A 25,425-nucleotide genomic window follows, 5' to 3' on the forward strand; every position below is an offset into this window, starting at 1 on the left:
ACCGATGTTACACTGCGGCAACGGCGAGACCTAGTTAGTCGTACAGCGACGGATATGTTTGTAACTTTAAAATTATTATTACGTTCGACGATAGATGTGTCATTATTCATGAGTTATAATTGATAGTATTTCTTTAATAAAAAAAATAATAAGTTACGTTACTTGACGTTATTTTCATTATATGGACGTAAAAGTAGTCTATGGTCATTACAACTGGCAACTGCGTTAATGGTAGTAATTTCGATCCCGCTCTTGGCAAATAATTGTTAGTAACATTTGTTGTGAATTTCCGGAACACGAGTTTAATGTGACAACGCGGAAATATAATATTATGGGCTCCACAACGTACAACGGAATTAACATTCAAATGTTGCCAATTAGAAAAAAGAAAATTAAAATTCATTTTGAACAAGAAACCACTGGAACGCTGCTTAAAGATATCACTGGACAAAAACTAATTGGTCGATCTCGATACACCAATGGGTCAATAGCTACGTCTGAGATACTGTGATAACGTGTAGCTGAGAAATTAGCATACGGCGCTGTTACTTAACATACATTACATAAAACTAGTTACAATTAAAATAAATTTAAATTTTTACACAAGTGTAACTGATTATTTATTTAGCATAACAAATCCTACATATTATAGAAGAGTTTGTTTAAACGTGCTAATCTCAAAATCTATGGGACTAATTTTTTTTTTTACTTTACACAACTCATTTATTGAGAAAGGTCATAGACAAAACATCACGCTGTGACCAAGAGGGGAAGAGCGGTAATGCAGGCGAAGTTTTAATTGCGCAGAACAGTTACAATAAATATACCACAGTCATATTAGCTTTAAATATCGTAAAAATGTCATGGGTGCTGTGTCATGTTAAAATAAATTGTAATATGAAGCTGTGATTAACATATAATAAAATTATAAATGAAGTAACTCTGTGCGTATGTCTGTGAAGGCTTAAGCACTAAATCGATTTTGACGAAATTGGGTAAGAAGAAAATAGGCAATTTTTTTATACTAAAAAAAAAAAAACTAGCCAGATATAAGGTTCAAAGAGACAAGAAATAGAACTCGAAGCATCAGTATCAAGCTTTATTATACTGAGTGCTCATTCGATATCAGACGCCACAGTATCTTATTGTTTGCACTAATTATTATTTTAACTCGACATCTTATCTTGTTAATATCTTGTAATGACAAGAAATTGTGTTAAGCCAACTAACAGCGGAATAATAATTACACCCAAATAAGTCAGTGAAGAGTATACAACACAGAAGCGATATAGCCATGCTGTAGATTCTTCTTCAGATTTAAATTGCTTTGCAAGCCGAGATTATGTTCTAAGATTTTCGTGAAATTTTCATTGCTTTGCAGTAAATTTTAATTTTTAATATTTCCAATGATTTACTATAAAAAATAATAATTACAGTTTACATACTTTATGTACACACATTTTTATAAAATACAAAATAAAAATAAAAAGAACAAAATACACATTACAAATTTAAAGCAAAAACACGCCGTCTTAAAGATTGTCCTGTGGTATTGTACCCAAGACGCTGGCACTATTGCCTCTGCACCGCTAGACTCAACCCGCTAGACACCCCTGGGTCGCACAGAAGTGTGGACCAGTTTCTTAGAAATATCTTTTATGATTTACGCATTAAGTAAAATTCAAACGACAACTTCATTATTAAATAGACGCGAGATTATAATAGTTTAATATAATTTATTCATCGTTATGAACCTTAGGCAATTTATTTATTGATTAGGTAAAGAAATTTTGAAATAATATTATTCTAACAACACAATACTATAATAAAAGATAAAATTAATATTTTAATACTCGAACTCTTAACCGCTAGAATGACGAATAGAAATAAATTAACCTCACTGGCTGGCGCGGTTGATTCGCTTATAATAAGTTCAAAGCTATTACCATTTATATCTTTATTTACGTAATTAAACTAAAGAATAAAACGTAATTTCGCTTAACTTTCAATTACGAGACTATTAAACTCGAGTCGGGTCGATAGCTCGCGAATGTTTTATCAATAGAACGTCACAAATGTACGTATCAACGAGAAAATGCGAAACTAACTGCGTCTACCATTTTACGTTTTATGTTATAATGGTTACGAGAATAATTCTCAAGTTTTTCTTCATCTTATTCAGTACAACGTCATGATGAATTATTTATATGTTTAATTTTTCACATTTTAAAGAATTTGCGAACTATATATAATTGTATTGCTTGAAATTTAGACATTGTTTTCTCGAGTTACATTTCAGTGTGTTAAATAAAATACTAAGTAAAGAAAAACTATAATGGCAATTAAAATAAAATAGTGTAATATATCATATTAATATATATTCATTCAATAATATATGTTCATATAGTATTGAAATATTTTCCCATTAAATAAAAAATATTGGAAGAAGAAATGATTCTGTCGTTAATTGTTCTATAGAACAAATTATAATTAATTATACATTTCTATCTGAAAAATTTGGAATGTGTTGACATGCGACATTGATTACATAAATTTAAAAAAAAATAACGAGCAGATACGATAACTTAATCGACGTATACATACGTAACATAATAAATATGATTTGCGATTTTACTGACGAGTTCGGAATTTAGCATTGCACAATAATTCATAGAAAAGATAAAGTACGCTCCTGTGAAAATGAGCAAATACGATACGGGCGAAACCTCGACTCGAAGCTAATAATGTGATATTATAAAATACTTCATTTCTCACTTGAACACCACTAAATATTATCATTCGAGACGTTGTTTCCAACAATTTAATGTTACAATAGAGTATTGATTGGACCACGATTATGCAATAGCTTGCGGTTCGAATCCTATCCCCAATATTGCAACATTCCAACCACAATGACATATCTATATATAAACGCGAGCACAGTACACTTCCATATTATACGAGAATTATTGATATCTCTTGAATAATTACGATCGAAATCGATTTTAATTACGTGTACTTTTAACATTAATTTGAGAAATTATGAGAAATGTTTGTAATTTTGATTTTAATAATAAATTGAAAGTGAAACAGAGTTATGATGAAGAAGAAAACGTGATCAGATACTGTTTTAGTGTTGATGTCATTAAGTGATTTATAAAGTATGAGCTAATGTCAAGTTAATATTGGTAGAAACATAGTTGACGCTCTTTAATAATACAAGTTTGATTATTTAATTATTCTAAAATATGTAGGGTCACTGAACTTCCCTTTGGCTATATACACATATAATAATAATAATATGGTATAAAATTAAATTGTATTTAAGACAAATTAATTTGTTTGTTACTTAACTCGTAATATACATGTAAGGGCATAAATTTATAGTTGTTGTCATTGAATATTTTATGTCTTGAACTAGAATGTAATCAAAGCAAAATCTTTTTAAGAAATCATTTAAATATTTATAAAAACCCTTCATTTGACTTTTTAGGTGTAACTACTGGTTTTTTTTAAACTGCAATCGTGAACCCAAGATAATATTAATCATGGGCTTACTTTGTGTTATCTATAGATAAGTTGTATAGTGAGAACCTAACTACATGCATACACGAGTGGGGCGAGAGGAAGTGGCCGCGAGTGTAATCGTGACCCGGGTTCGAATATTCAAGTTTGTTGACATTAACTGTGAGTACTGTTTACGATCTAAATAGCGGACTTTGAATATGCATAATAATTATTGCATGTTTTAAGTGTAATATGCTAGATTAAAAATTTATTTAAGTCAAATATAAAACGCATGTATGATAGAAATAGATATTATTCGAAAGATATAATATTAAATAACAGATTAACTTGTTATAGTATTAATACTGGCAATGCAATGCTCGGAATAAATCAAACAAAAGTTTCGAGTTATTTCCGAATGGCCATAGCGCCACAGTGCTATTCACGTGAGCGGGCTTCGACCTTGCGTTATAATTAAAAACAATAACAACTAATATTTATCTTACGAGAAGATACTATCGCTGGAGCATCTTTGTTATAATAATAACTACGGTATCTAAGGATTATAAGTCACTTTCATACACATAACGAATAGTTTAGGCCTTAGTGTGTGTCCTTGCAGACTCCACAATACACTTGTGAGAACAAGATTGCAAAAGTCGAAACAGCTTTCCCCGATAGAGCAATGTACGAAGTAGGCGGGTAGTATGCCTTGCAACCGGTGACACTGCTCGTGAGCTGAACTTTTAACTACACACGATCATATGATTTAATCCGCTAAAGATAAGATCTAGATTGGCGTCCACTAGAGACAAATCGGATTTAAATGGTGTCTAAATCCTACGGTCTGGTAAGCTTCATTAGCAAGTTCAATTGTTGTGACGACTAAAGCAAATCATCTAATATATTACTTGTCGAGACTAACCGGTAACACCGGAATGAACACAATCATTGGAACATTATTCATAGCATAAAAATAGACAAACTCCCTCATGAATATGCAATATTTATTTATTTATAACCAACACAGTTATGTTCAAAGATGAACTATTACAGGTGTTATAGCTCATCTGTTGATACTGACGTATACGCATGTCGATGACGTATACGCATGTCGATGACGTATACGCATGTCGATGACGAAATCAAAACAAATAAAAAATATATCGTAGAAGTTATAAAGTTTGATCTTATCTAAAATCATTTAATTCATTTATTGAAAGATAGTGTAAAGAATTTGATAATAATAGATACATTAATTACACGTGTTATGATTAGGCTTCGTAATTTGATTTCTGAGAAAGATAATCTGTTCATAATTATAATCATTATATAATACTTTCTATATAAATATGAAACAATCAAATGTATAACCAATAATTAAGAATATAAATTATCGTCGTCGCGTTTGGACTCTACTACCACTTACCATCAATTGGAGTAGAGTCATTTGCCCGCCCGGCGAAGAGAAAAAAAAAAAAAAAAAAAACATTGTAATAATTTATGTAATGTAATATTGTACATCAAATCGTATTTAATCTGGCATGTTTAATATCACCGACAGAGCAAATCTCAACTTGTATGTCAGCGTTCAAAATTTAAATCACACGACAGGAGTTGATCGAAGAAATGGATAAATTCGAAGTTAGGTTTGGCCATTTCAAATTAGAAACCACGCCGCCTACAGGTTTAGCCGATAGAGGGCAGCCGTGGGCGAGATTTAATGAAGTCGGGATTGCGGAGACAGGCGCATAATCTAATATTTACTGTCCATTGTCTCGCTACACTAGTGTCGCAACTGTGGCCCGCGGGTGGCGGTTTCTTTGAAACCCGATGCTTATTAATCTCAGTCCTTTTACTTTATTATGATCATTTTGTCTAAAACCAAAAACGTCTGGGTATAACTTTCAATTAATTACTAACGCGTTTAAATTTGTTCTAATTGAGTTGTTGACTATTTTATAGAACACTGTATCTAAATAACAAATTGCACCGTATTTAACAAGAGATTTGAAATTGATATTTTTACTTCAGGTATTTCATTTCATAAGTTGAATGGGGAATTATATTTAAAAATAGATATCAAATTATTGTAATTGTTAATTATTTTAATATTTTCCGGAAAATTCAATTTTTAATAAATTTCATCTAGCGTAATATAAATTTCCTAAAGTCTATTGAAACTTCAATAGAGTCATAAGATCAAAGGTCTCATCAAAGTTGACTTAAATATTATATTGTGATGTCTACTTCTAGAACATAAACAAAATATATAAGGAATTAGTTAATGTAACTTTATGGGATAATTTCGATAGATTCGAAATGAAATCATAATGTTTGCAACGAAGTCATGTATATAAATATGTTTATAATAAATAATGGTGTATTTCGATTTTTGAGATTAATATTTCAGTTTTGAAAAATTTTAATCGCCGTAAATCTTCTTTTATATGCCCCAGTTCGAAGACGTCGAGCGAAATAATCATGTATGGAACATTGACCTAGATGATGTACGCTGTTTCGCAGTAATTTACTGACGTTGGTTTAGAAGGTCTAACTCTAAACAATACAAATTAAAAGATTAATTTACGCGATTTTTTTGCTATAATGTTATATGTAAGGTAATCCAAATATTTATAAAAGCAGTAACAAGTCAGTGACCTGAATAACTTCTAAAATACCTGTTTTCGATTCTTGTATCGGATTTCGCATTAAGTTAAGTAAATAACCCAATACGATAAATATTGGTTTTTAGTAGATTTTATAAGTTTATTGACTCTTTGATTTTAATCGTATAGAATTCTGGATCATTAATTTTTCAATTTTATTATCAGGCGCTGTTTATATCAAATATAATAAACGTAGTTCTGATAGTTCGTCAACAAGCGTACCAACGATAACCGGACTTTATGCACTAAAATATATATCTCTAGCACGCAAAGCTGCAAATAAGGAATTTGCTATAAAGATCTCAAGTAAATAAGCATTTCGCGTAGCACCAGCCGCGTTCTACCAGCTATAAATAGATACCTAGGCTCCGAATGGACTCGCCAGGCCTTCGAGGCACTCGGCCGACCTAAATATTGACATGGGCGTGGAATTTATGTTCTCGTTAAAATTGTTTAAATGACAACACCGGCGGGTTACGGTAAATTGAAATTAGGGAAAGTAACTGAAACCATAGCCATTATTGTATGTTTTAGAGTTTTCAATGGACTTTATCGTTTGCGATGCGCTAATGTCGACAACTTTATGACGTGGCAACCAAGTGTGTGAAATGTGAAGTTTGTTTCACAGTTTATTTATTAATGTGAAATTTTTTACTATATTTTGTTGTAAAACTATATTCGCTAAGTATATTAAAGCTAATCTTTGATATATTTTTGAAAAAGATATAATGTATATAAGATATAAAAAACTTGCAAAAGCAAAGATTCACGGAGCGTCACGGTAGCATGCGCAAACGATCCCGTGGCGCTCCTCGTTAAGACGGAAAGGGTAGCACCGCTACCACCCGGCGCCTTGGACACCGCCTTTCCCCCACTGTTCCCGTGGGGGAAACGCGTAATGCGTTTTTCCAGTGTTAAAAAAAAAACAGAAAAAAAAGTTGATAGAACACGAACTTAATCAAAGATCGCGCGTTCGTTACCCGGGAAACACCTGCCAGTTTTCGAGTACTTGATGTAAAAAATATTTATAAATACATCTTTCGTTCGGTGATAAAGGGAAACCTTGGAAGAAAACTTACATGTGTCGGAGGAAATTGCGCGATTGATTAAGCTCCACACTTCCTTAAGGTAAGAGGAGTATTTTTCTCGTTCTGTTTTTTTTTTTATTATTGTTTTCATCAGATATTCTACCGCAAAACAGCAGTACTTGATATTGTTGTGTTCCGGTTTGAAGGGTGAGTGAGCCAGTGTAATTACAGGCACAAGGGACATAACATCTTAGTTCCCAAGGTTGGTGGCGCATTGGTGATGTAAGCGATGGTTAACATTTCTTACAATGCCAATGTCTAAGGGCGTTTGGTGACCACTTACCATCAGGTGGCCCATACGCTCGTCAGCCTTCCTATTCTATAAAAAAAAAACTTTAATACATATTTATTGTTACTAAAATCACTACCTCAGAGACGAGAACTGTAAGATCGTGAGGCATCGAGCAATGTTTGTTCTCGTTGTCAAATGTCACATCTCAATATAGACGGTCCATATTTAAGTCGATTTTTAGAACATCACGTTCTGAGCTATTGTTTAAGAGTAATAAAACTGAACGAAATAAAATATAATATAGGCGGTAGACGTATAGGTATATAGCGAGCTAGTATGTATTAAGTATATGGATCATAAAGTTTTTTAATACATTAAAGGGCTATCCACGTGATTTTTATAAATGATCACTTTTTCCGCGTAATCGACGTACAGACACTTTCAAAACATTTAAATAAATAATTGTTTTAAATCTTTTCCTGCATAGTAAAACACATATAGAAGCAGCTTTTTTTTTAAAGTAAATAGTAATTGTCCCCTTAATGTGTAAGATTTCATCTAATATTAGGAGGTTTATTAGCTTATTCCAGGACGCTGCCTCTCCATAGCCTCCGTGTAGTGGACGTTGTTTGCTTCCGACACATACAGGTTTTATCTTGACTTTTTCTTCACCAACAAATACAAATTAAGCACATAGGAACTCAGTTCTAACCATTGGGCCACCTCGGCTCACTTGGCCATCTTTTAAAGCGTAAAAGAATTAAACCGAAAGATGATTCAGATAATTCTATGACACATATAACAGTTATCGTTATATGTAGCTTTTAGGTAAGGTCGTTGCTGCGAAATATTAGTTTCAAATGTTAAAAATATTCACCGAGTTATCAATTACATTTGTTTTCATAAATATTATTATCGATATAGAAATATCTAGAATACTGTTATGTTTTAATTAAATAACATGATTGATTTGATTTCCTCGATAAATAAATTTTTGAGGCGATAATCTGCATAGTGCTCAGGTATTATAAGCTTTCGTTATCACTGAATGGGAAATCCGAATCTGTATAATGAGTAATAAGTATATAAAGTCTGTATATATATTAACTTTTAATTAAGTTTAAACTGGAAACTTTGCAAACATTATGGAATATCGACGAAAGACACGAGACGACTTAATATATATGTACATCTATTCTGTTTCAGCTCAAATTAATTAGGTATATAAGAAACGTAGAAAAGTTAGCGACTCTGTCGAATGTGGTGACAGCGGTGTACTATAAACGAAAAGTTTAGCAGGGGATTTAATTGTATTATATAAGACGAATCATAAAGTAATCATCAAATACGTAAGAGGAAAATCATTTTTACTACCATACAAAATGATTAATACGTATTATATTGACCAGAAGTCGTCTGTATCTACGTCCACAATAATGATCTAAAATGATTTTAATTTCCTCGTATCAAATGCTATTAAAGATAAAATTAGGAATGTTTCAAAACCGAAACGACGAAAGCACCAGTTCAAGTATTATTCCGCAATAACGAACCAAAAATATTTACGACTATAACTTGTCCGACTCCTTAGTCCGAATGAATTACTCCTCAGTTATTCATTAAATAACTGCGATCGTTATTGGTCTATTCGCTGCCAATAAATTTTCAATTATATTCGATTGTTAATCAAATAATAAAATATACTTTTATTAACTTCGGTTTTGGTATTTTTTTATATGATAATTTTCAAATAACTAGCTATTACGGTTCCAAAGATACAGAGTCAATGGCAGATAGAGAGACATGTAGTCGCAGGCTTAGTAGTAAAGTTCCAATCTTTGGTTACGGAAACCTAAAAATAATACTACATGATATACATGACATAATGTTGAATGATAGTATAACTATATAAATAATAAATAAAAAAAAAAATTACGCTACGCATTATTAAATATAGGAAATTATTGTATACTAATAATTATATTGGTTTAATTTGAAACTCGAATGCAATAAACAGAGGTACTAGAAAAAGTGCATTCGACAGTTATTGTCGGTATAATTTCGAACTTTGCATTCGTCTAAATTATTGAATACAATTTGTTAATTGTTGATCCCGTTATTAGTAAGCTATTGATATACATGATAATTTATATACATATATTATGGTCTTTTTTACAAAATAAATCGACGATCGCTATTTGATTTTGTCTAGACGATATTTAATATATATATGAAATTATTGAAATTTACTGTCAACAAGTTTCAGTTTAAAATATGGCTTTATAAATAAACGTAGCTTAGCGGCTGTTTAGTTAAACACTGATTCCTCTCTTTCTGTCATTATTGATTTGACATTCGAAAGAAGAAGACAGCATTGTTTATCTAATCATCCACTAGGCAATGTTTATAAATAAGTAATTTTATTAACTCAATGTCAGCAGTGCTATTCTTTCAGAAGTCACTTCATTACTCACACGTGAAACGTTGACAACCAATTTACGGTGATATACTATTTTGATGAGTGTATTCTTAAAATGTTAAAATTATTATGGTCAATGTCGCATGTCACTTTGATATTTCACGACCGTTATTTGCGATGAGCTTCGCGTTTCTTCTTACAGCATAGCCCTAAAGTAACTTAAAGTCACTGTTATTATTACACTAATAAGTAAGATCGGTTGAAACGTGACAGCAGAAATAAAGGAACCTTTCTTTCACGATTGTTACATGTATTGTTTTATTAGAAAGCATACAAACACATTATTTACATAAATTATGAATTGAATACAAATGAATTCTTATAAATAATGACTACCATCAAAATATTCATTTTTCATCATTAAAATATATATACTTAGTATGCAAAGTAATGAGGGTTATCTATTAAACAGTACCTTTTAATTAATGCTTTTATTATTTGCGAATCTAGTTTATTTTTGTAATATCGATTATTATGTAAATGAAATATGAAATACAATGAATACTGAATGAAATTAATGAATACTTGAGTAGTAAGTTTGTAGCTTATTCCACCACGCTGCTTCACTGCGGCTTGATGGATACACATATGGCGAAATATTATTTGGCACGTCCTCACGATTTTTTCCTTAATCGAGCGGGAAATGAATTACTATAATCACATACAAATTACGCACATGAAGTGAGGCCATCATTTCATGTGCGTATGTGGTATAGGGTTTGAAGTAGTTTCGTAGTAGTAGATTCGCATGTTCTAGCTACTGGACTATCTCGGCAATACGTACATATATGATAGTTTTAATTATAATATATATATATATATAAGAATACCGAGATGGCCCAGTGATAAAAACGCGTGAATCTTAACCAATGACCGTGGGTTCAAACCCGGGCAAGCACCACTTTTCATGTGCTTAATTTGTGATTATAATTCATCTCGTGCTATTCGGTGAAGGAAAACATCGTGAAGAAACCCGCTTTGTTTAATTTCACTAAAATTCTGCCACATGTGTATTCCACCAACCCGCATTGGAACAACGTGGTGGAATAAGCTCCAAACCTTCTCCTCAAAAAGAGAGAGAAGGCCTTAGCCAGTGGGATATTCACAGGCTATTACTGTATATATATAAGTATACATATATGGAATACTAACAAAATTTTATCGTTAAATCAAAATTTTGATTCGCAATATGAACCAGTGTCATGTGTAGAGACAATATGACGGAACGTAAAATCTTTTTTTTGCAGTACCGCCCCGAGGTCAAGGCCTATTATATCAAAATCTGTTGTTATATAACATCTTGTACATGATAATATTTAAAAATCGAGAAAGTTATTTATTTATACGTACTAGAAATAAATATAACATACCACTTGGTGGCAGTGCTTTTTGCGAGCCCACCCGACCGGACTACATATTCTACCGCCAAGCAATTACACTTAGTATTATTCTGTTAGACTGGTGACTGACTCAGTCACCCTTCAAATCGGAGCCAGTAATTACAGGCGCAAAGTACGTCTTGGTTCCCTAGACTGAAGACGCATTGACGATGTAAGGAATGGTTAATATTTCTTATGACGCCAATGGGCGATGCTGACTATTTACCATCAGTCGGCCTCAAAACCGGTCCACCTACTATATAAAAAAAAAAATAACTATGTAAAAAATTAGGAACTACCTACCAAAAATTATAAGCCTACCATGTGTAAAAGTCAAGTTAATTTTAACGTTTTTTTTTTTATTATGAAAAGTCATATTTCAAAAATACGTATTATAATTATGAAACCTTTAATACGAACTGAGAATGCCAGCCGTTTCAGTCATCACTGTAGTAGTGACCTATATCGCGAATGCGTTGCGTCCACAGTTTGTGCTAATGAGAAATGACTTCTTGACATTCTGCAGAATTCCAAAAAGTCCAATATAGGTTTTCAAAAGACGGAAAAGCTATGAGTCTCGGATGTTGAATTCTAAATGCTGTGTAGCTCTCGTTTAAGTTTAGTTAAATATTAAATTCAGTTAATGATATTTATAGTTTGTAATAATTTAGAATACTATATAGTATATCGTACTGAGGATAATAATTGTGAATTGTAGTTTTAAAATCTACGCACTTCGGATTTTAATAACTATTTTTTTATATTTTTCAAAGATTATCGAACCGCGATTGAATTTATTGTTTATATAGAAACAGAACATTTAATTTCAGTAATTTCAGGAAAGGTATGCATGTACATTTTGACTAATTTCTAAACACATTTATCCAACAAAAGTAGCGAACTCAGTTCGTTCAAATAAACTTTTTCGTTTTTATTTGCTACTCTTAATCCTCATATGTAATGTTCTAGACGGTCCGAATCATATGCTAATATTATTCAAATCGTACAGGGCAGAATTTAATTGGTTACTTACATAACGGTTAAGGATCATTGAACATGTTCGAATTTAATCAATTCAGTTCGCAAATGCTTCGTTGTTGCAAAAAGAAACGCACAAAAACCACCAATAATTATAATGTAAAAATATTTATCATAGCATTACGATTCATAATATTTTTCAATAAAAGAGTTAAAATTAATGTAATAGATTTATGATTCGACGCTCGCGATGAAATCGTTTATAAAATGTGAAGACTCCTTTCAGTGCTGAATCATTTAATATAAGGTTTTAATATAAAATACGATTACGATTTTAAGTTCTCTACGAATATCTCTAAAGATATTTTCAAAGGTATTACGTTCGCAGCAAGTAATTTATGCTAAGTATAGTTACGATATTATTTGAAGTCTCGAAGAATGTTATTACGGGAGCGAGATTCATAGTTTAGCAACTATCAAAAGGAAAAGTTTAAATTTTTTTTTAAGTATAAATAAATAATATAAAATAATATTTAATTTCCTCAATTAATTTTAATACGAAACTGCTATCGTAGTGTATATGACGTTACAGTTAATAAAAATTAAAATACACACCAAATATGGTTACGGGAATACCATATTTGTCGTATGTTACCATAGCAAAACAATTGTGCTACTGCAACGAAATTATCCCCGTAACGAAACTAAATCACGTTTCGAAACACACACTTTGTTTTAAACTGCCACAAGTTTAGGAATTTCAAACGTTTTTGTGATAACTAATCCGTGTTAAGTTCGACCGTGTTGAATCTGTATCGGACGCTGGTTACTTAACACGTCCGCTTCGAGCGCGTTCACGAGACATACTAAATTATTGGTATTGCAAACGCAGCATTACCGTCTAACGTAGGGCTGCAACGTTCTGATAACAAATGGGTAAGTTGCCTTTTGAATGCAGTCAGGGATGAACATATAACTTTTTTTTTAATATTTAAATCCAGAATGATGTGTATATATATATCATTTGATAATCACCTATATAGTACCGAAGATAATAATTGTGAATTGTAGTTTTAAAAGTCGAATTAAAGTATACTTTATGTTTGTTCTCATTCTGTCTAATGATAATTTAAAAATAATAACTTTTTAATATGTTATATGATGTAATTTTTTTTTAATTAATTTTATGTATTAATGATTTCATTGACAGCTGTATTAGTAAGTTGGTAGCCCTGATTGAGAGCGAAATTATTTTCCGAAAGTCTAGGAACAGTTAAAATTGAACTTTCCTTCAGTACAATTACAGTTGAACTTGTAACGCAGGGTCAAGGTTTTTTTTAAACTCGGAAACAGGTTACCGCGAGAAATCCGAGACACAACACAAGTGTTCTTAGATAAAAGTTATCGTTGATTATATTGCATGGGTCAACAAACTATTTACAGAAAAGAAAGTAAAACCATAAATACGACGATGGTCCTTCTTAATTTTTAAATACTAAGTACATTCGAGTTTTTCAAAAGCTTGACTTAAATATCCTTTGATCAGTATCATAATCATCATCATTGGGACAACGATTATATCATGGTTAAATTTTTTTTTCAATTCTGGTGACTTTTTAAGGTTTTATAATTTATATATTTATTGTCGTAGCGGACTTAAATATAGATCAAAAATAAAAATAGCTTCCGTACAAATCATGACCGCATGGACTGGAAGAAAAATGTGCCAGCTCTCTGGTCACCAGAGGCAACAACACAAGGTGCTATATCTTTTAGCTGTTAGATACTATTATTCCAAGATCCGTACGGTTTTAACTGCAAACAGCACTAGGACAGGTTCGTTGATGTTATTTTTACATTAAAAAAAATATATGAGAAGTGTGTATTTAATTATTTCATAATTTAGAATGTACGTTATTGTTTAATTTGTAATACTCATAGTTTACTAAAATGAGCTTAAAGGTAATTACATATCTATAAAATTTATACCAAACAAACAGTACCATCTCTCTTTCGGTAGAGAAATTTTTTTATATTCCGTAGAAGAATGCTTAACTGGTTTAAATTAAAACAACTTATTATGATAACTTGCAAATTGGTTATATGTCGTAAATGAGCCATCAAGCATGTGATGAAGACGTTACATCTTTTATATCTGTACTTTAGACTGGTTCAATCACCCTTTAAACCTTTGATCTTTGGCGGTAATAATGTTGAATGGTTGCTGCTTACCCCAACTGGTTTGAAATCTTACAAGTAGTCAAAGGCCTTTGATTGTATGTGTTATTATTTGGTCTTGTATTTGTCGTTCCCCTAGATATCCGCGTGTGGCGCGAGCCCACACTAACAGCTGCGATCACACACAATGCGACCATTCAGACTCATAGATTAATTGACAGAGCACTCGGACTCGAGATAAACAGGCTGACATCTTGCAATATTAAATTTTTTAATATGTTACTCACATATATACTAGGTAATATCAAGAAGTTGATTCGTTTGTGTTTATTATATACGAATTTTCTAATAAACTACAAATTCTATATAAAAAATATAATGTTTTATTTATTTAAATTGTCCTTTAATAAAGGACGGTTATATACTATATAACGTCAGTAAGAAACGGATATAAATGCACTCGTAAACTGTTTTATGTATATGAGACAGACAGGTATAATCAATTTCAGCTATAACTTGTAGCTTGAATGTCGATAAAGAATAATTACAGAGTTTATTGCAGATTTAAATTTAATTTAATCTTGTAAAATTACGATCAAAAGAGCTCGCAAGAATCTACTCGAATAAAGTATGTTTCGATTTGATTCAATATATACTTACATACAGTAACAGCTTCTTAATGTCCCACTGCTGGGCTAAGGCCTCCTCTCCCGTTTGAGGAGAAGGTTTGGAGCTTATTCCACCACGCTGGTTGTTGGAATCCAATGCGGGTTGTTGGAATACACATGTGGCAGAATTTCAATGAAATTAGGCACATGTAGGTTTCCTCACGATGTTTTCCTTCACCGTCAAGTACGAGATGTATCCACTAGGCCATCTTGGTTATTAATGTAATTGCCTTTAAAGTTAATAATAATAATATCCTGGGATATTTTTCACTCACGGCCATCTCCGCCCACATTAAGCTTGTACAAAGCTTGTGATTTGGAAACCAGACAACTGATATACTACATATACTACTTTTCTTTTTGTAAATACAAACTTATATAGATAATTACACCCAGACTCAGGACAAACAGACATGTCCATGCACACAAACGTCTATCCTGGGTGGTATTCGAACCCACAACCTTCGGCGTGAAAGGCAAGTATCTACCAACCACGCCAACCGGCTCGTCTTAGTTGATTGTTTGCATAGTATACAGTTTTAAAAAGTAAATAAAAATTACTCATAATAATTTTATCTAAAGCATAAATCTTTAACACAATTTAAAAACAGTTAATATGTCACTGTCATTTAAAAATGAATATATAAACCGCATTAGAAATTATGTCATGCGCTCTGCAGTCCCTCCGACTACCAGCGTAATTGCTCGACCGATTTTACATTAATTTTAGCGACATTTGAAGGGAGCGCTGTAACCGATCCCACTTTCTCAATATTTTATGATTCTAATAAATTAAAATTTTATGGTGATAAACGAGAACGTAACATGAATCTATCGAACATATCAACCGCATTAAAAATTGTGCCATTTGAAATTGCCAATTATGCGTTTTGAATTCCACTTTGTTTTAATATTTGATAATTCTTATAAAATAAAATATAATTATCATTTGTGGTGACAAACGAGAAACAATAAAACAGACAATTAAAACGAAACTTTCACATAAACACGCTTTTCAACTTCACCCAAAGGTCATTTCTAATCCATTTAACATAACAATACCAAGTGGAGTCCTATCCAAGAACGATATAGCCTGTATATACAATTTTTATAAATCGAACGAAGCCTCCGGTCGGACGTTGAATAATTGCAAAATCAATGTACCATGACCGATAGTCAGGCGGATAATTCAATGCTTACGATGATTTAAATAATACGCCATTATATATGACAATCGGTGCTTTATGAAAATAGAAACTATCGTGTTAAATTCGAAATTATTAAAACAATAATTCGAGACTGCTATTGAAACAGAGTGTGAGAAGGGAAACGTGTACGGTTCGTATGAACTATTATAATATATGTATGTTTAAATAGACAAAGACAAAAGATTTTCTTAATGTTTGGTAGTTATTGACGTCATCGATGCAAATTCAATATACTCGTATGTTTGTCAGAAATGCTTATGTTGATGAAATGTCGTATGTCGATCATTGGGCGGACAATAGTAATATTCAAATTGTCAAATCGTATAAGCGATTTTTTCTTGATGTCTTGAACTAGTTCGTTCAAAATAACGATGTCTTCCTGACCTAGCGGACGGCGGAGATAACTTCCCAGGAGAGATTATAGTGCACAAATATGTGAGCACAGAGGCACTCTCTAGTCTAACACTTAAGTCTGATGACTACCAACTTCTAAACTCCGCGATCATATTACGTATAAGTAACCTTACTAGTAGTCCTTTCGAAAATAGAATAAAAGTCAAATCAAATGAATTACAAGTCAGAACTACAAGTTTGAACGATAACTTATCCGCACGCATTAAAATTTAATCAGTATTTGAATTATACGAATTAAATAAATAAAATATTTAAATTATAATGAATAATTAATAGTTTTCATTAACGCTATTAAAATAACGCTTATAAAAACATTAGTTTAAGTCGTTAAAAACGTTATGGCGTGACAGCCGGGTTATTTATACGGTGGACACGCTACGTATAAAAATGCATTTGTATTTACTAGATAAGTTTTATCGGTTATATATTTATATTACAGCGAAGATATTTCGACCCGTCCGCTATATGGTAAGGGAAACGAAAATCATCCCGCACATTCTTCACCATGTCGAAGATTCCTCGATAACTGATATAAACGAAACCGAAAAGTCGATAACAACGGACAGCTTGCAAGCGTTCATTACAAACCAATAAACAATTAGCACAATTCGCGGACATACAAATAAATCAAGCGCAAAAGAAAGCGCCCGTTGTCGGTTAACAAATCGTTGACTAAATATTATTGAAAAACAATCGATATGACTCTCAATATATCATTTCCTACAGCTATGAAAGCCTGCAAATGATTTATCATTACGGTCGGTCAGCACAACCTGCGTCGCCTATAACTGTAACACTAAAACACTCCCTGGCCGAGGCTTGTATTTTACGTAACACACAGGGTTGTCAATTTTATTGACAATAAAAAAATCTTAATACTTAACTAATTTTCACTCGATTCAATTGACATTTATCGATTAACTGAACTGAATGAATTTGAATTCATCTCGAAGACTATGTTCAAACATTCCCACATATCATATCATAATTACAATGAATCAAATTGCCCTAAAATTGGCAAATATTTTTTTCGTTATAGCAAATAAGTAAGTTCGTTTAACAAACCATGATCATATAATAAACCCTTATGCTAACAACATATGTATATAGAATAGTGGTTGAAATGCGTCACATTTGAAAAATATGTCCAATTTGTTTTAAACGAAATTATCGATTGAGATGATAAAAAAAGACAGAACGACAGTCAACCGCATATCTGGTCCTCACTTTATTTCATCTGTCAACGATTTTATAAACAAATCGCAATAATTTGAATAATTAATCGTCTTAATTTGACTTAAATATTAGATTTCGTGATCACAAAGAAACATTCGTGACGATGTTTTGAGTTCACTTGAAATTATTGAGATTCTTGTACCGGTATTTGACACAAATAATAATAATAAATAACAATCAGACAATAGATTTAAGTTTTTGCTATCTAACAACTGAGCTGAACAGAACGCTCAGAGGTTTGAACACGAGAATCTTAACCGATGAATGCGAGTTCAAAACTCAGGTAAATAGCACTGAATTTTCATGATCTTGATTTGTGTGCAAGGAAAAAATTTTGAAGAATCCTGTATGTATCCATACAAAATAAACCACATACGTATAAATCAACCCGCATTAGAGCACCTTGGTGGGATGAGCTCCAAACGATCTCCTCAATAAAGACCTTAGCCCACTGGGACATTTACAGACTGGTACCATATCTTGGTAAATACCAAGAAATAATTTATAATAGAGTTAACATGAATCCTTGAGTAAAAATAAAATGATACCGTAATGTTAATAACAGTATGCAGAGCCGAGCTAACTCCATGCAAACGAAGCCGCGAGATTTCGATGGTATTACGACAAGTGTTAGCCCTAAGTCCGCGACCACACGTCGTGACGGGTTAACGTGGAACGAGTTATTTTAGCAGTTCAGTGGTTCCGTAGCGATTTCCGTGGGCGGGTAAACACGTAGTGGCAAATAGCAATGATACGCAAATTATAATCAAACGCGGAACGCCTATTTATAAAATGTCGAGTGTCTGTCGCTAAGCCAAGAGTTACTATGTATTGTACTGTCGTATTCGTGAACGTTTATTTTTATTTACTTAAGATTGCTTCGAACACAGCTTCTCTAAGTCATGTAGATGAGTATTTTCATTTATGGAAAATCATTTCCTGAAATAATAACTCCTTGGGGAGTTATTTGTTGCAGTAAATTGTAAGCTAGTTATATATATTGTATATAAGTAATGAAATGCTCGCCTCGTTATTCAAGTAACTAGCTTATAAAGCTGCAAATACCAAGACTCAGGGTTCAAATCCAGGATATAGTCTTTAATTTTTTCTGTATAAATAACTCTTAGCTAGGTAGTTGGCACGCTGTGAGTGGTTTGAACGTAGTATGCGTACAGATAAACTAAGTATTTAAATAAAACTCTTCCAATCATTTGATTTTAGTATCGATAACACTTCACGTTATAATAGTAACGGATCAAGATACTCTGTCTCCCTCATAATTATGATAAAAAAAATACATGTGTCTATAAACAAAAGGGATACGAATAAAATAATATCAATTACCAATTAATCCAATGAATCGAATCATATATTAAATTCGCATTACATCACACTCGGGCGCAGTTCACACGATGCCGGAAAGATGCAATCGCTTTCGATTCGTCTCGAGAACGATCGGGGCTACGTTAGCGAAGCTTATCTGACCTCTTCGCATTTATACGAATGCGTCTGTTAGTGTATTGTATATAATATACGACCATGTAACGTCTTGATTCAACATTTTATTCGAGAACAGGGAAAATGGTATGAGATTGATCTGGACGTAACATGGTGTGTTTACTGTCAACAATAACGGGCCAGTTGGCGTGGTTGGTAGCTTGCCTTTCACGCCGAAGGTTGTGGGTTCGATTCTCACCCAGGACAGACATTTGTGTGTACAAACATGTCTGTTTGTCCTGAGTCTGGGTGTAATTATCTATATAAGTATGTATTTACAAAAGAAAAGTAGGCGTGTGTGAATGATGTCCCAGGATATCAAAAAAAATTAAATATCAGGGGACGACCCGAGGGACTTAAATAGAATCAATAATAAAATAATAACAAACTTTACTCAAAGAGGCGTAGGGATAACTAGTTCCCGCCTGCGGTTTCGCCCGCGTATGAGGTGAAGTGCTAGGAGTGTCTGTACGTAATTTCATCATTATCAATTGAGTAGTTAAGAGGTTAAAGCGTAGCAAACAAACAACTTGACTTTCGCATTTATAACACTACTAGTAAGGATTTATCAATGAAGATTTAATGTCAATATAAAAGTAACACCTGTTCGCAATGCAAACGAATGAGGTTAGACGGTCGAGACGTAACATCTATACCAATAACAATAACTTCCCAATTAGTATGGTTTAAGCGAGTACTCCCATCCCCACTCCAATACACAAGTCCGACAAATAACTCATTACATTTTATCACCCATAAAATTACACGAATTGTTAATTCATTAATAATATACAATTATAGTCATAAAAACTAATAAAATTGAACTGAAGTCGATTTTATCACTTGCATTTATGACGTAGAGAAGAAAGGAATTCACAAATATACATCCTAACGAATACAATTATATACGAATCAAACTGTCCATTCTAGCACAACAAATTCCTAATGAAAATTTAACATATACTAAAAAAATGTATGAAAATTGCAACACGCCATCACTTACATTTGAAATCGCCACTAATTCTAACTAAGCGTCCATGCGATCACGAATGACATTTATTATAAGATAGACCTATATCAGGACAATGAATTTGACGAGCTGTTTGGCATGGTTGGTACCTGCCTTTCACGCCGAAGGTTGTGGGTTCGATTCCCACCCAGGACAGACATTTGTGTGCATGAACATATCTGTTTGTCCTGAGTCTGGGTGTAATTATCTATATAAGTATGTATTTACAAAAGAAAAGTAGTATATGTAACATATCAGTTGTCTGGTTTCCATGGCACAAGCTCTGCTTAATTTGGGATCAGATGGCCGTGTGTGAATAAAGTCCCAGGATATTATTATTATTATTATTATGAATCCACGACAAGCGTTACTTTAACAACACACACACACATGTAGAGCAATCCGTAGGTAAGAATAATTTATTTTTACAATCACACAACAAACAAATGTTCGTAAGTTTTAAATAATTACTATAATAAAAGTTAAAAAAACTATTTAGTTTAAAAGCTAAATTATTTGTTTATATATTTAATATACTAATTTTTTGGCTGATTACCTGGATAAGTCATTAATTTTGTTAGACGCAATTGTTAAAAATCGGCAAACTGTGGCTTAATTTTGAAGGTGGATTGTATAATTTTCGTCAGTTTTGTGGAAAATTCGCGATCATTATATCGATCAAATATAAAGCAGGTTGATTTGGTAAAATGTTTCCACTTTAATGTAGAATGTGTACGCCACTGGGTGCCCAGTAATGGATAAACATTACGAACAAAACCAATACAAGAAGAGTCGATTAGGATTACTTAAGACTATATCGACCTATATCGACAATTATTGTAAGGCTAAAAATAAAAGAATTCTATAAATATTTTCAACATACAATTCTTTTTTTGAAAAGAATAAACGCTGAGTGCATTTAAGATAAAAAAAATTACAATTAACTAAAAATTCCCAATTGGCGCAGCGAAGAATGTTCGGTACATTCAGAATTTTGTAGCGGGTCAAAGACTGTTGACAAGCAGGTCGTGTGATAAAATGTCGATAAGACAAACTTATAAATCTAACTTTGACGTCACAGTGTATTCAAACGTCACTGCCCGTCACAAGTCGAAAGTGAAATCTACTCGATTAGCATTTAGTACTTATGAATTAAATAATTAACAATTTCCGTTCCGAGCCAGTGTAATTTGGGAAGCAACCAACTGTACGACGGGCGATTAGTGGCTTATAGAATAATTAATTAAGATTTCTTACACTGTCAATATCTATGGGCATTATTACTTACCATTTCATAATTGGCTCATTAGCAAGACCACCTTTTAATAATAATAATAAGAAGAAACGCGGCACGGTTATGCCACCAAATTGGAAGCCGCTTTTACATATACACTTTACAATGGCCAAACAACCTATATTTTTTCTGCCTTTTTTTTGCTGCCAGATTTTCATATAACCGTATCATCTTTCGATTCCGTCAATGTCTGTCTGTCGATTGGATACGTCCGTGTTGCTGAAAATTGAAACAATAGTTTATGTAAGCGAGGTCACGCGACCTCGAGACCTCGCAGACGAACTGAGCTTTATTACCTACATAATACGGACCATGACATATTACTTGCGGTCGCCGCAGTAATACGAAGCTTAGCTATTTCAAAGTATCGGCTATCGACTTGGCATTTTATTATTTATATTATAATATTCATCATATCTTTACTGATTAATCATCATTATTTTTTAGAATTATTAAGTTATTATTGGATATATTGTATTTCGAAATAAAAAATAATAGATGAAAGTTGAATCAGAAAGCTTTACTTACTAAAAACACTACATAAGAAAACAGTTTTCAAATGGTCAGTTACACGTGGTCGAGTGTATTAACGGTTTTGCCTCAACGGCCATCACAAGAAATGCTTTCGTTGTAAGTTCAATAACTTGCAAGGCACATCGCCAACACTTGCAGTCATAGTTGATGTAAAATTATTTATTCAATATAATAGAAGCTTTAAACTCAACGATAATCAAGAAATGTAACAGTGGGTAAAAGAAAAAACATCTTCGGCCTGCGAACCTGGTAACAGTCACTACTGCGACAATCCGTTATCTTATAATTTTTAATTAAAATAAAACTCGAAGGTCGAGGTCGTTTGAGGGACAAGAGCGGATGAAAAAAGTCCGTCCTTAGCTCGAGCTTAGTTCATACCAAATTTTATCAAAATCGGTTCAGTTCATATTCAATCACAATAACAGAATCCAGATTAAAAAAATCCCCTCCAAAAATTACAAAGAGAAATACTATAAAATACATTAGATGCTCATGTAAACTACAATCAAGCGTCTAATGAGGATCTCGCGAAGATATCACAGCAAAGTGATAGACTAATTGAGATGACATTTAGTGATGTCGCATACCGGCTAGGTAAATGTCGCGAACAAGAGACGTCGTTTTGCGCCTCAGAGACTATCTAGGCTAGGTGATTCTAGACATAATACAGTTACAAAACTTTTGTGCGTTTAAACTGGATTTGGTTCGATGCTTTATACGCGTTTCTGTCATTAATTGTGCTTTTCGTTTATTTTATTTTTTATTTAAACATGTATTGAAGTAATGGTACAGTACATTAGCGTCACAGATCTCTCAATTGTTTAACTTGTTAGATAGACTTTTATACTTATTTTAGTATTTGTATTTTTAAATTCCTTTAATTTAATTACAAGAATTTCTGACTGATACTGAAATATCAACACAGAAGGTTTTGCACTAAAGAAATATTTTTAAAAATATAACCCTTAAGGTTATTTTTGAAGAAAAAGCTATGGAAATTGGTTTTCAACTATTTTGTATTAAGAGGCGGCCACAGCCGCCGGTAAAGCGCTACTAGTCTTCTATATAATAATATAAAGTTATAAAGTAGCATTCATAATAAAAAGGGCCAAGTGCGAGTCAGACTCGTGAACCAAGAGATGTAGATAGATAATCAATATCAGATGTAGATTAGCTATTGGGATTGAACTTTTTTATTGTTATTACAGTTTGTCACGAGAGCCATAGTTTCAAGAATCCCGTGAAATTTCAAAGCCAGCTGAAACGATATAAAAAAAACAGCTATCAGACAAAAAGATACACAGACCGTGTAGCTTTAGTAATAGGGTTCTAAGCTTTGGTTACGGGACGAAAAATAAAACGGTAAAAATATCTGTACGTTTTTATGACAACATCGCACAACGATGACCAAAAAAACATATTATTTGCGTATCAAAATGATAAAATATTAAGTCATAAGTATAAATTACATTTAGTTCACTTGACACTGATAATACTTCTTCATAATTATATTACCTGATATCTTGATTGCTACATTAAAGTAAACAATAATAATAATTAGATATAATCAAATAAAATAACAATATTTGAACCTATTTTTTTAGTATCGATAATGCAGATATGTAAATGCGCCTGTGTAAAGAAGAAAATATGTTCATACACAATATCACTATAGTAAATAGTCTCGCTAGTGTAAATACACCACCTTGTATGGCATTTAAGATGTTATAGTAGCCCTCTTTGTATAATTACACTGACTCACTCAACCTACGAATCGCAACAAAAAATGTGTTGCCGTTTGTTCGCAGCGTGGTTTTGATTTATTTATTGAAATTCCTTTTAATTCAACACGAAATAAGTTATAGGTCACAAATAAATGTATTTTATACGTAAAACGTTAAATAAAGAACAATTACATACGTTACGAAATGATAATTATGATAAAGAGATCAACATCTAAGGAAATGTACACAGCGGTCCGCGTTGCTTGAGTTAATAACGCTAGTAATGCTGATTATGATAAAACAAACTCTGTAAAAACAATTATTACATTATTATTGTCAGAAACAGCCTGTTAATGTCCTACTGCTGGGCTAAAGCTTCCTCTCCTTTTTTTTGAGAAAGTTTGGAACACGCTGCTTCAATGCAGGTTGGTGAAATGAAACACATGTGGCAGAATTTCAGTGAAATTAGACACATGCAGGTCTCCTCAATATTTTCCTTAACCGTCAAGCGCGAGATGAATTATAAACACAAATTAAGCACATGAAAATCAGTGGTGACCCGTTAAGATTCCAACGTCCAAACAATCCAAGAAAACAAAACATCCAAGATTCCGCGTTCTAACCACTGGGCCATTTCCTTTATTATTAGTATCATAATTTACTATTTTTTTATTTCAATCTCATTTCACATTCGAAAGAATATGACACGGCGTTCTATCACTAATACTCACTTAAATAACATTTGAAGATAAAGCCGTTTAAGATCAGCAAATGACAAAGCATTAAATGAATTGTAATTTATAGAAAACGATCTTTACCGTTACATTAAAAAAAAGAGTTGACTGCCTCGTTGGTCTAGTGGCTTGATGTAAGGCCGCAGACCCGGAGGTCCTGGGTTCAATTCCCAGGTAGGGCCAATAAAAAGTTATTAAGTTTTTCTGTCAGAAAATTCTCTGCTACTGAGAAGTCTGAAAGCCCGGAGTCTGAAAGTTGGAAGTGTATACAAGTGAAGTGTGCCCGAGGCACGGGAGTGTATACACTTCCACGCACGCAAAAGCACGTAAAGCCGTTGGTCCTGCGCCTGAACCCTTTCCGGACGTGTCGGATTGCCGTCCCATCTAATTATGAGAGGAGAATTAGGAGAAAAATTAGGGAATAGAGAGCGTTCACACTTGTGCGCTATAATATCTTCAGCGTAGTTATAATATCTCTCTTGAGATTGGCCGCCGTGGCCGAAATCGATCTGGAGGACATTAAAAAAAGAGTAACTACTGAGTTTCTTGACGATTCTTCTCCGCTTTTGAAATCGAGTGCAACGCATAGCGATTAAA

The 25,425-nt window shown here is 32.7% G+C and overlaps 1 protein-coding gene across 4 annotated transcripts in view; it reads right to left on the bottom strand.

Moving 5' to 3' along the window:
• Positions 1 to 25,425, bottom strand: part of LOC126781287 (uncharacterized) — a 68,970-nt gene that overhangs the window by 7,769 nt on the left and 35,776 nt on the right. For 2 of the 4 annotated variants that reach the window (XM_050506193.1, XM_050506191.1), the window contains exon 1: positions 12,948 to 13,182. The exons of 1 other annotated variant lie outside the window; for it this stretch is intronic. The gene's annotated coding sequence lies outside the window, so the exon portion shown is untranslated. Of the gene's footprint in view, positions 1 to 12,947; positions 13,183 to 25,425 lie in introns of those variants that run through there. One more of the 4 variants, XM_050506192.1, reaches the window with a different exon arrangement.

Source organism: Nymphalis io, chromosome 3, assembly GCF_905147045.1.
Source record: "Nymphalis io chromosome 3, ilAglIoxx1.1, whole genome shotgun sequence".
Taxonomy (NCBI): domain Eukaryota; kingdom Metazoa; phylum Arthropoda; class Insecta; order Lepidoptera; family Nymphalidae; genus Nymphalis; species Nymphalis io.